Here is a 14,967-nt window from a genome sequence, read left to right as displayed (position 1 = left end):
TAAATATAAAAGTAAAGTTTAATGTGAACTGTGTCTCTTAATGAGATAGATGTGGGATGGTGGTGGTGATATTTTCAGTGGGTGCCTTGGGAAATACTGATATACAGGTGCCAGTCATTCAAATGGTCCCTGTTGGGAGCCCTGGTTTTTATTCCTTGTTGTGTATCATAGTATGAGTCAGGAATGGCTTCTGTAAAGGGAAAACACACTTCCCTTCCTGTGTGTCTCCTTTTCTCTTAATAATCTGTCACAGAACATTTCTCTTCACTTCTGACACTTCTGGTTACCAAATGTTTAGGGGCTCCCCACACCAAGCAATTCTCATACACCAGGCAGATGTCCTGCAATTTAACTCAATTCTGACATTGTCTGACTAGAGATGGCATAAGATCCCATAGGTCAAGGGCTCAGTTCCACAAGACTACCCCTCTCCCTCCTCCTTTAGACACAGTCACAGTCTAAGGGTGGTGCCCACAACCCCCTCCTTGGTTTTCATTGATTTACTAGAGCTACAGGAAAATAGTTACTTACTAGATCACCAGCTTATTACAAAAAATATTCAAGGAAATGAATGAATAGCCAGATGAAGAAATACATAAGGTAAGTTGCCAAAGATCCCAAGCACAGGAGCTTCTGTCCCTGTGGAGTTTGGAGTGTACCCACTTCTGGTAAGTTACCAACCAGAAGCTCTTGAAACCCCACAGTTCAGGGATTTTTATGGAAGCTTCACTATGTAGGCATGATTGATCAAATCATTGGCCATTTGTGATTGATTCCACCCTCAGGTCCCTTCTTGGGTGGCAGGGTTGAGATGGGAAGTTCCAACCCCTTAATCATGGTTGATGCCCTGGCAATCACCCTCCGTCCAAAAACATTAACATAAACTCAGGTGTGGTAGTAAGGGGTTTGTTATGAATAACAAGACACCCTTTCACCTTCTACTCTGAAGCTATATCAGTCATTGAAAACTAGAGACCAAATATTGTAACAAAAGATACTCCCGTTGCTTTTATCACTTAGGAAGTTCCAAGGATTTTGCATGCTGTGAGCCAGGAACCTTGGATGAAAACCAAAATATATGTATTTCTTGTTACACATAACCACATCACAGCTTCCTTCTACAAAGTGGGAGAAAAATTATTATGACAGGATGGGGAGGAAAAGAGAGGTTTAGACCTCATTTGTTCTCACAGAATTTTTAGGAAAGAATGATGCCATAGACTAAATTTTTCTTTTCTCTTGGGTCTCCTCATTCATGTGTTGAAAAGTAACCCTAGAGGAATAGTACTAGGAAGTAGGGCATTAGGGAAGTGATTAGGTCTTCATGGTGGAGCCTTCATGAGTGGGATCAATGCTTCTTTATAAAAGTCTCCAGAGAACCCCCAGCCCCTTCCAATATATGAAGTCATAGCAAAAAGATGGCCATCTGTGGACAAGGAAGCAGGTTCCTTTTAGACAACGAGTCTGTGGCACCTTGCTTTTTGACTTCCCAATCTCAAAAATTGTAACAAATAAATTTCTGTTATTTATAAGCCACCCAATTTGTGGTATTTTGTTATAGCAGCCCAAATGGACTGAGAGAGAATGTATGAAAACTGAGGATGTTAATGTTGAGGAAATTTATGTTAGAACTAATTGTACTAGTATACTCCTTAGACCACAGGCGGCAAACACAAGAACACAAGGCCTGTGGTCCGAATCCAGCCTTCCACCTTGTTTTATCTGGCCTGGCACCTTGTTTCTACACAGCAATTCTTGCTTAACCTTTAAGGAGTAGTTGTGTCAGAGGTGGGCACAGGTAACCAGGTTCTTGGTGATTGGGACAAAGAATTGAACTGAACGCCCACAGTTTATAGTAAAGAACATGGGAGCAGGCCAACTCTAAGCAGAGATTGACCTCATAGGCTGGAGGGACTCTATTCTTAAAGGGCGGATCCTTCCTGGCTAGTTTTGGTGGGCTTTTACTGAGCATGTACAAGTAGTCATATTACTTTAAAGCTACTGCACATGTGGTCCCCCATGATTTTCCCCAATTGGCTGCCAGGGAAGAGGGTCCCACAATGCTACCGAATTGATCCCCCCTTCTCCTGGGTCCCCCTGTACTAGGTTCACCTTTCCCGTCACCAGGGAACTATAGCTCTCCATGTTAGAGATTGGTGAAAAGGAAAGGAGCTATTTAAGTTACACAGACTAAAAGTAATGACTTAATGTTTTCATCAAAATCCCAAAATCCCTTAAAACACCCACAAACACACACAGTCCTTTGTTTCCCCCTTTGCCCAGTCTGGGGCACCATATCTCAGGAAAAGAAATAGAAGTCCGTGGCTCAGGCAGCCCCCGGTTCTTCCCAGTAATCCGTGCTCAGCTGGTAGGCCTTCCTCAGTTCCCAGAACTATCAGCTGTGTTGCCGGGATCTCCAGCTAATGCTGCATGGTGGTTCTTTGCTGAAGCCGCATGGTGATTCTTCTCATGGCTGTGGGGGTCCCTACTCTGCCAAAGGCACGTGGTTCTCCTTACATGGCTGCAGCTTTGTGGTTCTTTCTCCACTAGCTATGGTCCTCTCTTCAGTGGCTGTGGAGTCTGGGTTTAAATCCCCGCACCAACCTTCCTCTGCAGACCCATTTCCGACTCCTCCCACACTTGCCAGTATTCCCATATCCTTCCAGCTTTACTGGGCTGCTGTCATGAGTCTAGGCAGGGGTGGCCCCATGTCACGGATCCAGTCATCTCCAAGCCATCACACAGGCGCTATAACTAGGGGGAGTTGTTTCCCAGTTACATCTTGGGGGGAAGTTCCTTTCATCCCCCTGGCTCAGAGCATGGCTACAGCTATTTAACATATCTATGAAACCAGTTAAAGGTTATAGATATGTTAAATGACCATGCCAGAGGTTAGCTGCAAAGCTGTTGCTATGTAAAACAGCTATCAATGGCCCAGCTCCAAGTGGCCCTTCCCCCAACTCACACCTGTGGGGGGCAGTAAGGACATGCTATATTATCTTTCAAATATTTCCTGGACACCTTGAGTTCTGGACCCCATTACAAATCCTTCTTTTGGGGGCCCCCTGGCTGCACCCTCCTGCAGTTGCATTTATACAGTCCTAAAATTACATTTGGCCCTTTGAAGGCAACCACCAGGCTGACATGGACTCTAGAGAAAATGAGTTTGACACCCCTGCCTTAGACAGTCTCTGTACTCCATATCCCCAGTGGTAAATGTATGTCAGAGTGAAGACTGGTAATACAGACCAAAGACTGGAAACATGACATTGGCAAAGCCGGGTCAAGGTCTTTCCCCTCTTTTCAGTGTGTTTTTACTGCTCTGTAGCACATGGCTTTGAGGGTCATCATGTCATTCTAGGTTTAGCTGGATCAGTGACTGATAAAGGATCCGAGTCTCCTCATCTGTGAAACTGGGGCATTTGAGTTTAGACAATCTTTAAAGTTGCTTCTAGTTCAAAAACTATGTTTTTATTATCTGATTAATTTGTCCAGGCTACTGTTGAAATTGGGTAACATATACACACTGAGATCGGTTTTGTTTCCTTTTTCTAATGAAAGGTAAATCTGATTAGTTTTTCCCTTTATACTCTAATATACTGAAAATGAACTTTTGATTATTCAAACATTTAGAATAATTTTTGTACTCAGCTCTTAAAAATATTTGTTAAAAGGGTTATCTTTCAAAATATTAAAGTTAAATTATATTCCTTATACATAAGAATTGCTGCTCTGGCCAGTGCGGCTTAGTTGATTGCAGTGTCGTCCAGTACACCAAAATGTTATGTGTTTGATTCCCAGTCAGTGTACATACCTAGGTTGTGGGTTCAATCCCTGGGCTGGGAGCCTATGAGAGGTGACCAGTTGATGTTTCTTTCTCACATCAATGTTTCTCTTTCTCTCTGTCCCCTTGCCCTCCTCTCTTTCTAAAAAGCAATGAAAAGTGTCCTCAGGTGAGGATAAAAAAAAAAAGAATTGCTGACAGGTTTACTGTTTTTCATTTGATGTTGGTATACCACATATTTGGCTGTTCAGATTTTGTTAGAGAACTGATATTTTTAATTAATGATAACCTAGGTTTACAGGCCTGTATATAATTTGATGTGGTAGTGATTGTTATTTTTTTGAGTTTTAAAACTGTCTACCCTCTCTCCCTCCTTCCTACATATACAATGAAACACTAAAGATTTTGAGTTAAGGAGCAAGGGGAAAGTGAAAAAAATTAGGGTTCTTCCTATGTAGAGGAAAAAATATTTTGATATCTGGGAGAAGGTAAACTAAATGAAGAGATTTCTTATTGCCAAAGAGAAAGAATATGAGAATGAGTGGTAAATATTTATTGAATAACATAAAAGCAGTCTGAAGAGAAACCATTTATTATTGGAACATTTTAAAATTGGAATTCTGTGTACATAGGAAGATTTTCTGTTACCTGAGTAGGCAAAGCATCTTTTTATAAACAGCCCGAGAGGTTTCTCCTTGGGAAGACCGGAAAGTAGTATTGTACTTTTCCTTTACAACTGATTTGTTTTTAGCTCTTGGTCAAATTGAGTCACGATTTGTTTGCCATTTTTGAGTTGATCCCAAAAAATGTAGAGCCTATTGATACCAACCACTGGCCATCAGGATGCTTTTTTTAAATACTAACCTTTATTAGTTTCGCATCGCTTCTGTAATACATTACTGCAATTATAGAGGCATAAAACCACACAAATTTTTTGTCTTACACTTTAAAGGGTGAAAGTCTGAAATCACTTTCACTGGGCTACAGTCAAGGTGTTGGCAAGGTCCTTCTGGAGGCTCTAGGGGAGAATATATTTCATTATCTTTTCCAGCTTTAGAGGCTACCCTCATTCTTTGGCTCTTTGCCCCAAATCACTCCTACCTCTCCTTTCAGTATCACATCTTTTCGTACTCTTCTGCTCCCTCCTTCCTTTACAGGACTCTTGTGATTGCATTGGGGCCTCCTGGGTAGTACAGAATAATGTTGTCATGTCAAGATCCTTAATTTCACCACATCAGCAAAGACTCTATTGCCTTGTAAGGTAACATATTCACAGGTTCTAGGGATTAGGTCATCTTTGTCCCGTTTATTCTATCTACTTGCCTTAGGTTATATTTTGTATTGTTTAATTGGATGGGTAAATATTAACCACTTTAAATTTTCATGGAGCAGGTTGGAGGTATCAAAAGTCAATACAATAAAACAAATATAATTCAGAAAATAATGGAGTTTTTGGTTCAGCTCTGGTTGCAGGTTTTGCCATCTGACTTGAACATTTAAAGTAATATTGATGATTAGTTCTTGGTTCTTTCTTGTTTCAGTTCAAAATATGATCTTGATGATTCTTTGAGAAATTGGGAGTTATGATTCAACTCCTTTTCCATGTGGATTTTATTTATTTATTTGTTTGTTTGTTTATTTATTTAGCCTAGTTTCCCTGTGTAGTAACTCCAGTACATTGTTGATTAGAAGTGGTGAAGGTGAATGTCCTCATCTTGTCCCTGATTTTAGGTCACATAATCCAGTCTTTTGCCATTAAGCATGATGTCAGCTGTATTTCATTTTTGCTTTTGTTTTCTGATTTAATCTTTATTGTATTTTTTCTATTACCATTTAGTCCTCTTATATCCCTACTCCCGAGCAGTAACCACACTGTTGTCCATGACTCTGAGTCTCTTTTTCTTTTTACTCAATCTCCTCATCCCTTACCCTGCCAACAGCTGTCATCCTGCTCTCCATCTATGAGTCTGTCCCCATTTTCTTTGTTAGTTCAATTTGTTCATTAGATTCCATATATGAGTAAAATTATATGGTATTTCTCTCTCTCTGACTGGCTTATTTCACTTGACATAATGTTCTCTAGGTCCATCCATATTGCTGTAAAGGGTAAAGTTTTCTTTTTTACGTCCAAGTAGTGTTCAGTTGTGTCAATGTCCCATAGTCATTTTATCCACTCATCCATTGATGGACACTTGGGCTGCTTCCATATCTTGGTGATTGTAAATAATGCTGCAGTGAACATAGGGGTGTTTATATTCTTTTGAATTAATGTTTTGGGTTCTTTCAGATATATCCAGAAGTGGGATCACTAGGTCAAAAGATAGATCCATTTTTAATTTGGGGGGTATTGCAAATATTTTTTATCAAGTTCTTTCTATTTTTAGTTGGTTGAGTTTTTTTTATCATGAAAGGGTGTTAGATTTCATCACATAGTTTCTCTGCATCTATTGAGATGATCATGAGATTTTTGTTTTTTCTTTGGTTGCTATATTAATTGTTTTTTCAGTTAAACCAGTTTTACATTTCTGGGATAAATCTGTTTGGTCATGGTGTATAATTCTTTTCTTATGTAGCTGGATTAGGTTTACTAGTATTTTGGTGAAGATTTTTATGTCCATATCCTTATAACATAATGGTATGTGGTTTTCTTGTGATGCCTTTTTCTTGTTTTGGTATTATGGCAGTACTGGCCTTACAAAATAAATTGGGAAGTACTCCTTCCTCTTACATATTTTTTGAAAGATTTTATGAAGAATTAGTGTTAATTACTTTTTAAATTTTTGGTAGAATTCAGTGATAAAGTTATCTGGTCATGGCAAATTAAAAATTTCCATTATAAATGTGTTAGTACACTTAATGTTACCTCACATTTCTCTGAGGCTATGTCTTCATTCTTCATATTTTTTTTGCTCTGTTTTTGTTTTGCCTTGATATCTATCTATCTATCTATCTATCTTAAGTTTGCTTATTCTTTCTTCTATCAGTTCATGTCTACTATTGAGCCACTCTAGTGAGTTCCCCACATGCTCCGTTATTGTATTTTTCAACTCTGAATTACAATTTGTTTCTTTTTTATAGCTTGTCTCTTTACTGATGCAACACATTATCTTCATTCCATTCTTCATTTCTTTAGTCATTGTTTTCTTCAGTTCTAAGAACATGTTTATAATAGTTACTTTGAAATATTTTTATGAGAAATCTGGTTGTTCTCACAAGAAGTTTCTGTTGCCTGCTTTTATTGTTGTGTATGGGTCATACTATCTTGTTTGTTTGCATGCCTCATATTTTCTTTGTTGGAAATATTTTAGATAATATAATGTAGCAACTCTGGAAACTAGATATCCTTTCTCTTGCCCTCCTCCTTCTGGTGCTTATTATGTTTATTTGCTTTTTTATTTCTTTAGACTGGCTTGTGTGTTTCCTTTCCCATGGTGTTAAGCCTCTGATGTTGCTTCTCAGCAGCTTTGGATATGCCCATTGTCAGTCTGGACTGATAGTGATACTGGTAGGGCTCTCTTCAACTCTTTCTATGCCAACACCAGAAGTCATAGAGGAAACAGTGGAATTCAGAAAAACGTCAAGTTCTGTTAAATTGCATTAGGACCACAGCTTACACCTCAGCAAATCAGCTCTTAACCCATACTTCGTTTCCCTGACTCTGCCCTTCAGTGACCGTGAGATTCTGTGAATCGCTAATCCTTAGAGCAAGAGAACATCAGTGCAATCCATCACATCTTGGCTTTTTTATATCATAGCTTCTGAACAAAAAAACTACTCATACATTGGCTTTGTTCATTTATTTATGAAACAAATATTTAAGTGTCTCTTAGTTGTTAAGTAATGCTCTAGCAGTTCTCATGACCCTTCATTCTGGGATAGGTGCTGTATTCATTTCACAGATTTAATGAAGATTGCGATTACAAAGAAATCTTTCCCTTTATTTTAGTGGCTCCATCACACTTGTTTCTCTTTGATCCCTAGAACATACCAACCGTTTTCTTTCCTCCAGGCTTTATACACTCTGGCTCTCTTTTCGAACATTCTTACGTGCACTCTGCCCAATCACCTGCAACTAAACCTGTGGGTGCCAGCTTCGGTGGCCTTTTCATTTTTTTTCTCTGGCCACACCCAGCTTTTAAGCTCTACTAATTGCTGCAGTGGAGTCTTGCTTTGCCTAGTTGAGAGGAGGGAGGTAGGGAGTGGTGGTGGTTCAGATACCATCTCTCCTTTCTTACCAAAGTTTCATGAGTAGATATTTTCATTTGATCTTTGCTCTTGGGAGCATTTCCAGAGACTTTATATGATTATCATTTTAATAATTTTCACCACTTTCACTGGGAGCACATCAGCTAAGCCCCTCACTTTGTCATTCTGGAAGTCCCTCCTCTCTTTCATAGGTTTTTTAACTAGTGTGAAGTGATAATGTGTTTAGGCTCAAAAAAGTTTTGGTAATGTTCTTTGATGTTTCCGTAGTATCGTTCACTCATTCTTTTATATCACTCTTTATATTTTATTATCATTTCTTGTGTAATATATTTCTTTTCCTAAAGCAGGGGTTTCTAAAATGTTTTTTTTTTTTTTTTTTAAAGATTTTATTTATTTATTTTTAGAGAGGGAAGGGAGGGAAGGGAGAGAGAGAGAGAGAGAGAGAGAAACATCAATGTGCGGTTGCTGGGGGTTATGGCCTGCAACCCAGGCATGTACCCTGGCTGGGAATCGAACCTGCGACACTTTGGTTCGCAGCCCGCGCTCTATCCACTGAGCTACGCCAGCCAGGGCTTAAAATGTTTTTTTAAAAAATATTTACTTATTTATTTTTAGAGAGAGAAGAAGGGAGGGAGAAAAAGAGGGAGAGAAACATCAATATTCAAGAGAAACATCAACCAATTGCCCCTTGCATGCCCCCAACTGGGGACCTAGCCTGCAGCCCAGCCATGTGCTCTGACCTGGAAGCGAACTGGAGACCTTTTGATTTACAGGCTGGTGCTCAATCCACTGAGCCACACCAGCCAGGGCTAAAACGTTTTGACTGTGTTCTATAATAAAAAGTATATTTTAAATCCTATTTAGAACACACTTATATTGCATTGGCCAAAAAGTTTGTTTTTTTTTCTGTAATATGGCTTTAGTAGTGCTTAGTTGTCTTTAACTCCATTTGAAACAATGTTGTTATACTGTATTGTGACAGCTGTCATAGAAGCATGAGAAAAATCAAAACTGGTGAATTTTTGTGTAGCCATTTTAAATTGAAGATGGAGGAAAATATGCAACATTTTCAGTATATTATGCTTTATTATTTCAAGAAAGGTAAAATGTAAAAGTGAAATGCAAAAAAAGATTTGTGCAGTGTACGGAGAAGGTGTTGTGACTGACTGAACATGTCAAAAGTGGTTTGCAAAGTTTCTGCTGGAGATTTCTCACTGGACGACGCTCCACGGTTGCGTAGACCAGGTGAAGTTGGTAGGGATCAAATCAAAATATCAATTAAGAATAATCAATGTTATACCATGTGGGAAATAGCTGACATACTCAAAATGTCCAAATCCATGAAGTTATTTGTGAAAATGAAAGATATGTCATTTATTTTACAGAAAAAACTAAATGGAGTCTTTGTCTAGTCCAATTTATTATTTTTTACAGAAGTTTTACTAAGCAGCACCTCCTCTTTCTTTGTATAATATACTATATTTTCCATTCTATCTTACTTCATTAAAAAAAGAATGCTTGGTTGCCACCATGTAATTTATTTCACAACTTGCAATTTGAAAAACACTCTCTAGACTAAAGCTCCTTGAGGCTTGGGGTCGACATTTTATCACTAATCTCTGGCACAGTGCCTGGCAAACAGTAGGTGCTTAATGAATGTTTGTTGAATGACCACGTGAATGTTGAAAGACCACGTGAATGTTCTAAAGAATGTTAGAATCTTTAACAAGTTACAGTGCACATAGCATACAGTTAGAAACCTCACTTGAATTCTGAATCCTTTGATTGTGGAGTCCCTGTAATATCTTTAAGAACTAGTACTTGGGAATTGTTTTTTAGATAAATGAAAGTATGGCTTGGTAGATGAAGGGTAAAATCCAGGAAATACCATGTAAACATTTTGTACTTTCATAACACCTTTCTTCCCAAATGCTTAAAGGATCTGTACTATAAGGAAGGAGGCATAGAATAAAGAAGGAAACATAGACAAAGTAATTATATGTGGACTAGTTTTTTCTCAAAACTTTAATTTATCTAAGGTCACAATTATGCTCTTTAAGCTAGTAGGAGAACTTTCAAGATCTTTACCCACAGTTTGTGGGCAAAAGGACTCATACTTACTTGTTCTTTGATTATTTTTTGAGGTCCTACCAAATGGATGGGGTTAAACCTTTTGAGAATTACCAGACTAAAAATACAATTCTTGGAGTATGACAAGGAATGAGCTGTAGCACTTTATTAAGATTTAGGATAGGCACATACATACATATATAATCAAGCTGTTCTTGAGATTACCTTGCCCCTAATGAGTGGTCTTGAAATGAGGGAGGGGAGGGAAACAGAAAGACCAGGCTCCCTGTGACAGGAAGAAGAGCATCTGTAAGAGGAAAGGTTTAGAGGAAAGCTGGCCCATGGAATTAATGCCAGAAGCCACATGGTACTGTTAGAATATCCTGCAGTCTAAGTTGAGTCGAAAACTTCTTCAAGAACAAACAAACCCTGCAACAAAAAAACTTCATAGATGTAAAAGGAGATCTCCCCTATGAAATTCTTAGTTGACATTGGAAATGAATATTATCTTGGGGGTAGAGTTAGGGGGAGACCCAATAAAAGCTTTGTATTTAATTTCCTGGTGGTTGAGGAGTTCACATACTAGACTTGGAAGCAGATAATACCTCATATACAACCAACAGGAATTATCTTCTCTGTCTGGAGAAACCAAGCATCTGGCTGTCTAAATTTATGAAATTGTAACTCAGGGAACTGATTGATTTTATTATGTAGTGTGTGAGGGCTGCGGCTGCTGCCAGATGTAATTGAGATCCATTCTCGCCTTTCTCACTGTGTTCCTGCTGTTTCTGATCCTTATGCTCAGAGTGTCTAGAATAGGTTTTAGTTTTGTTAGGTCAAGGTTGCTCCTGTCACCATGGCCTTTTTTATTTTAAATAGACTTTTTAAAAGAGCAGTTTTAGCTTCATAGCAAAATGGAGTGGAAAGTATCCAACTCCCCTATGTCCCTTTCCCCAACACATGTACAACCTCACCCTATCAATACCCTGTATAAGAATTGTACATTTGTTATAATTGATGAGTCTACACTGATATATCATAATCATCCAGAGTTCATTGTGTACCCCCTTGATGTGGTACATTTTATGGGTTGAGAGAAGTGTGTAATTACATGTATCCACCATAATAATATCATACAGAGTTGTTTCACTGCCCTAACAACCTTTGTGCTCTGTCTATTCATCCTTATCCGCTTTTTTTATTTAAAAGAAAATTACTTGATGTAGCAGTTCTGTTAGAATTCTATGCCTGTGCTAAACTGTTGAACTGTACTTTGACCATGGTATATAATTCAGAGAAATTCTACTTATATAAGGACTGGTGATAACTTTTGTTTGTTCCTTTCCTCCCTTTTCTCCAAATAATGACAAGTCAGTGACCATATCATGAAAAAATAAGAGATATTCTTTTATTTCCTGAAATTTCCTCAGTGGTCTGCTAATCAAAGATAATTCTGGGCAAGAGATAAAATCTGATAACAAGTAGTAAGGTTTTGCTCTAGACCCACAGCGATGGAAGAAAATTTAAAAATGGTTCCTGGCCCTGGCTGGTGTAGCTCAGTGGATTGAGCATGGGCCTGTAAAACAAAGGGTTGCTGGTTCGAATCCCAGTCAGGGCACATGCCTGGGTTATGGGCCAGGTCCCCAGTTGGGGGCGTGTGAGAGTAACCACACAATGATGTTTCTCTCCCTCTCTTTCTCCTTCTCTCCCCCTCTATCTAAAAATAAATAAATAAAATATTTAAAAATAAATAAATAAAATAAAAATGGTTTCTGATCTCTTGCAGGTAATGGTTATATTTTCCATAGATCTCATGTACATAATCTTCCTGGGTATCCTTTACTAAAAGGCTATATATTAAAATACTCTTGAGTACCTTAATGGGCATGCTGATCATTTTCTCTTTGCTGCACCCCTTCTTGAGGAATTGGCCCAGAACAGACCACCAATCTTTGTAGGATGAAGAGTTCACTCAGTAGAAATCAATGTGGAGACTCTATTGTCTAGAGCCAATTAGATTCTCTTTCCTGAGAATGGTAACCTTGAGATACTGAGTTCATTAGGTGATAATGAATCTTTGGGCTGAAAGATCATGTTGTGTTGTGACCAGGTTCTTAACCACACCATAAAAACCATGTTCAGGCTAGGGAGAGGAAAACAACAGAGAAAGCTGGTCTATAGAAAGAAGCTGTAGAGTGTCGCAGACATGTGGAGACTCATGAGATGGGGGCAGGAACTTCTAGTTACAGTTTTTATTTGGTAGCTAAACTGTGTTTTCTTTCCTTGAGTATTCATGAGGTCTTTTCGTTGTAGCCTTTTCATAGCAACTGGTCCACCCCCGCCCCCATTTGATTTGAGCTAGTTGTATTTGTTTTTGGTCAGCAACTGATATATAGTACAAGTAGAATCTAGTATAACAGAGTTTTATGTAATTAAGGTCTTGAAGACTCTGGGTTGCAAGACACAAAAAGGTAGAAAACCGAGGTCTGATTATCAGTGCAGAATAAGTGTAAGTTGAGGTAGCTTTTAGTTGGTCGATGTTTTCTTCACCTATAGGCATTCATTAACTCAGTAACATTCATTAACTCATTAACCCTTCTCATAACCTCAGGTAGAAAACTGAACTAGTAGCTAGGAGACCTAGACTCTGTTCTTGTTGGGATTCTAACTACATGCATGGTCTAAAAAAAGTACTTCATTCCTCTGCACCCTCTTCCCTACTCTATGAAATGAAAGGGTTGGGCTGGATCATTGATTTCCAACCTATACCTCTTGCACTCCTTGAGGGTAATATTAATAGGTTCCAGGGATTAAGACATGGTGGGGGATACCATTTAGACTAGTATTGATGAAATGGAAGGTTTGAACCATTTTAGGAATCTTTTTCTTCCATATGATATTCTTGACAATGCATTAATGATGAGGGTCAAAGAAATAAAACTACTTACCACACACTTGTTATAAATGAAATAAATATACTTATTTTTCACTTAATGACTTTAATTTATTTCTATAGATGCTGTCACTAAGTAAAAAGTAAAGAAAAAAATATTTCTATTAATTTTGATAGGAAAAGTTATGATCTGTTTTATCCCAACCCAAGATACCCACCCATTTTCCACAAATAGAAAAATTTATTATTGAGAAATGAAAACATTTTTATGTAAGTCATAAACAGCAATTGGAAAATTAATAAATACAGTTTGTACATAAAATATAATAAAAGGTTGCTTTGTTGCCTCCGTAAAGAAGGGGAAAGCTTGACAGGATGTGGGGTTGGAGAAGGGAAGGAGTCTTTCTTGGGAGGATGATGGAGAGCATGCATTCAATATCTGAAGTACTTAGTGACCATTTTTTCCCTTTGGGCTTTGTAGAAGATGAATCTTTGGGTCCCTTCCCCCACAAAAGCAAGATGTCAATTTGCTTCCCTTCTTGTAGTCTATAATTTATATATCTTCTTGAAGGATGCTGTATTAGTTTTCTAAGGCTGCTATAACACGTTATTGCAAACTTGATGGTTTAAAACAACAAAAGTTTATTCTCTTTGACTAGAGTTCTGGAGCTGGAAGTCAAAAACCTGGCAAGGCTGAGTCCCCTCTGGGGGACTCTAGGACAAAAACTAGTTCTTTCCTCTTTCAGTTCTGATGGCTGCCAGCATGGCATTCCTGAGCTTGTGGCCACATCACCTGTGGCCTGTTTTCACAGTGTCTCCTCCTCCATGTATCTGTCCCTAAACTCCTGCCCCCTCTCTTACAAGGAAATATAGGATTGCATTTATGACCTGCCCTAATAATCCAGGATAAGTATATCTTCTCAAGATCCTTAACTTAATCACTTCCTTTGCTATATGAAATGAATATGAATTTACACTTAAGGTACCAAGCACAGGTTATTGGGATTAGGGTATGGCATATATTTGGGGGGACACCATTTAGCCTACTAATGGATTAGGTGGGATGTTAGAACCATTTTAAGTCTTTTTGTTTCATATGATGTTCTTGACAAGAAGCTGCTGTATTGAGTACATTAGTGAGTCTGTTCTTTAACTGAAACCATAATATGAAATATTATGTGATTTACTTAGTGTGCTATGTGGTGAAAAGAACATTTTCCCCATTTAATGAGGGGGGAAAATGAGTTATTGTCCAAAAATGGTATATCTTTTTAAGAGCCCTTATGGCAAGAAGTCATCACCTGAACTCTGTTTGCCTTCCACACTTCATCCTAAGGCTGGCTTCCAGCAGCAACTAGAGCTTTTGTTTCTTCACATATGACAAGGAGAGTCTTTTTCCAGTAGCTCCTGAGTGAGTGGACAGAGTGGTCTAGCATGGGTGAGGAAGTAACATTAAGGACCAGATAATTTTTTTTTAAAGATTTTATTTATTTATTTTTAGGGAGGGAAGGAAGGGGGGTGGAGAGAGAGACAGACAGACAGACAGACATCAATGTGCGGTTGCTGGGGGTTATGGCCTGCAACCTAGGAATGTACCCTGGCTGGGGATCGAACCTGGGACACTTTGGTTCCCAGCCCACGCTCAATCCACTGAGCTACGCCAGCCAGGGCTGGACCAGATAATTTTTGATAGTGGGGGACAGTCCTGTGCTTTGTAGGATGTTCAGCAGCCCTTGGTCTCTACCCATTAGATGCCAGCAGCACAGTCCTCACTTCATGACATCCAAAAATGTCAAACTTTGGAGGGCCAGGGATGCCCCTGAATGAGAACCACTGTTTTAACCCAGTTAGAGCCTGTTCTTGTCTCATCAAAGTCTGCTCGCTTGGAAATTTTGGTCTTGATAAGAAAGAAGAAGGTAGAAAATGGACGGTGAAGAGGTTAACTGCAAATGTCCACTTCACCTGAAATTCTAGAGAGGACCAAAATTGGGTCAAATTTAGCAGACTTACTAAA

General features: G+C 38.7%; 1 protein-coding gene across 3 annotated transcripts in view; it reads left to right on the top strand.

The window, feature by feature from the left end:
- The window catches only part of FANCC (FA complementation group C), a 314,032-nt gene that overhangs the window by 51,102 nt on the left and 247,963 nt on the right, over window positions 1-14,967 (top strand). The window lies entirely within an intron of this gene.

Source organism: Phyllostomus discolor, chromosome 3 (genome assembly GCF_004126475.2).
Source record: "Phyllostomus discolor isolate MPI-MPIP mPhyDis1 chromosome 3, mPhyDis1.pri.v3, whole genome shotgun sequence".
NCBI classification, from domain to species: Eukaryota; Metazoa; Chordata; class Mammalia; order Chiroptera; family Phyllostomidae; genus Phyllostomus; species Phyllostomus discolor.
Note: the sequence above shows the minus strand (reverse complement) of the source record. Positions and strands in the feature narration are given on the sequence as shown.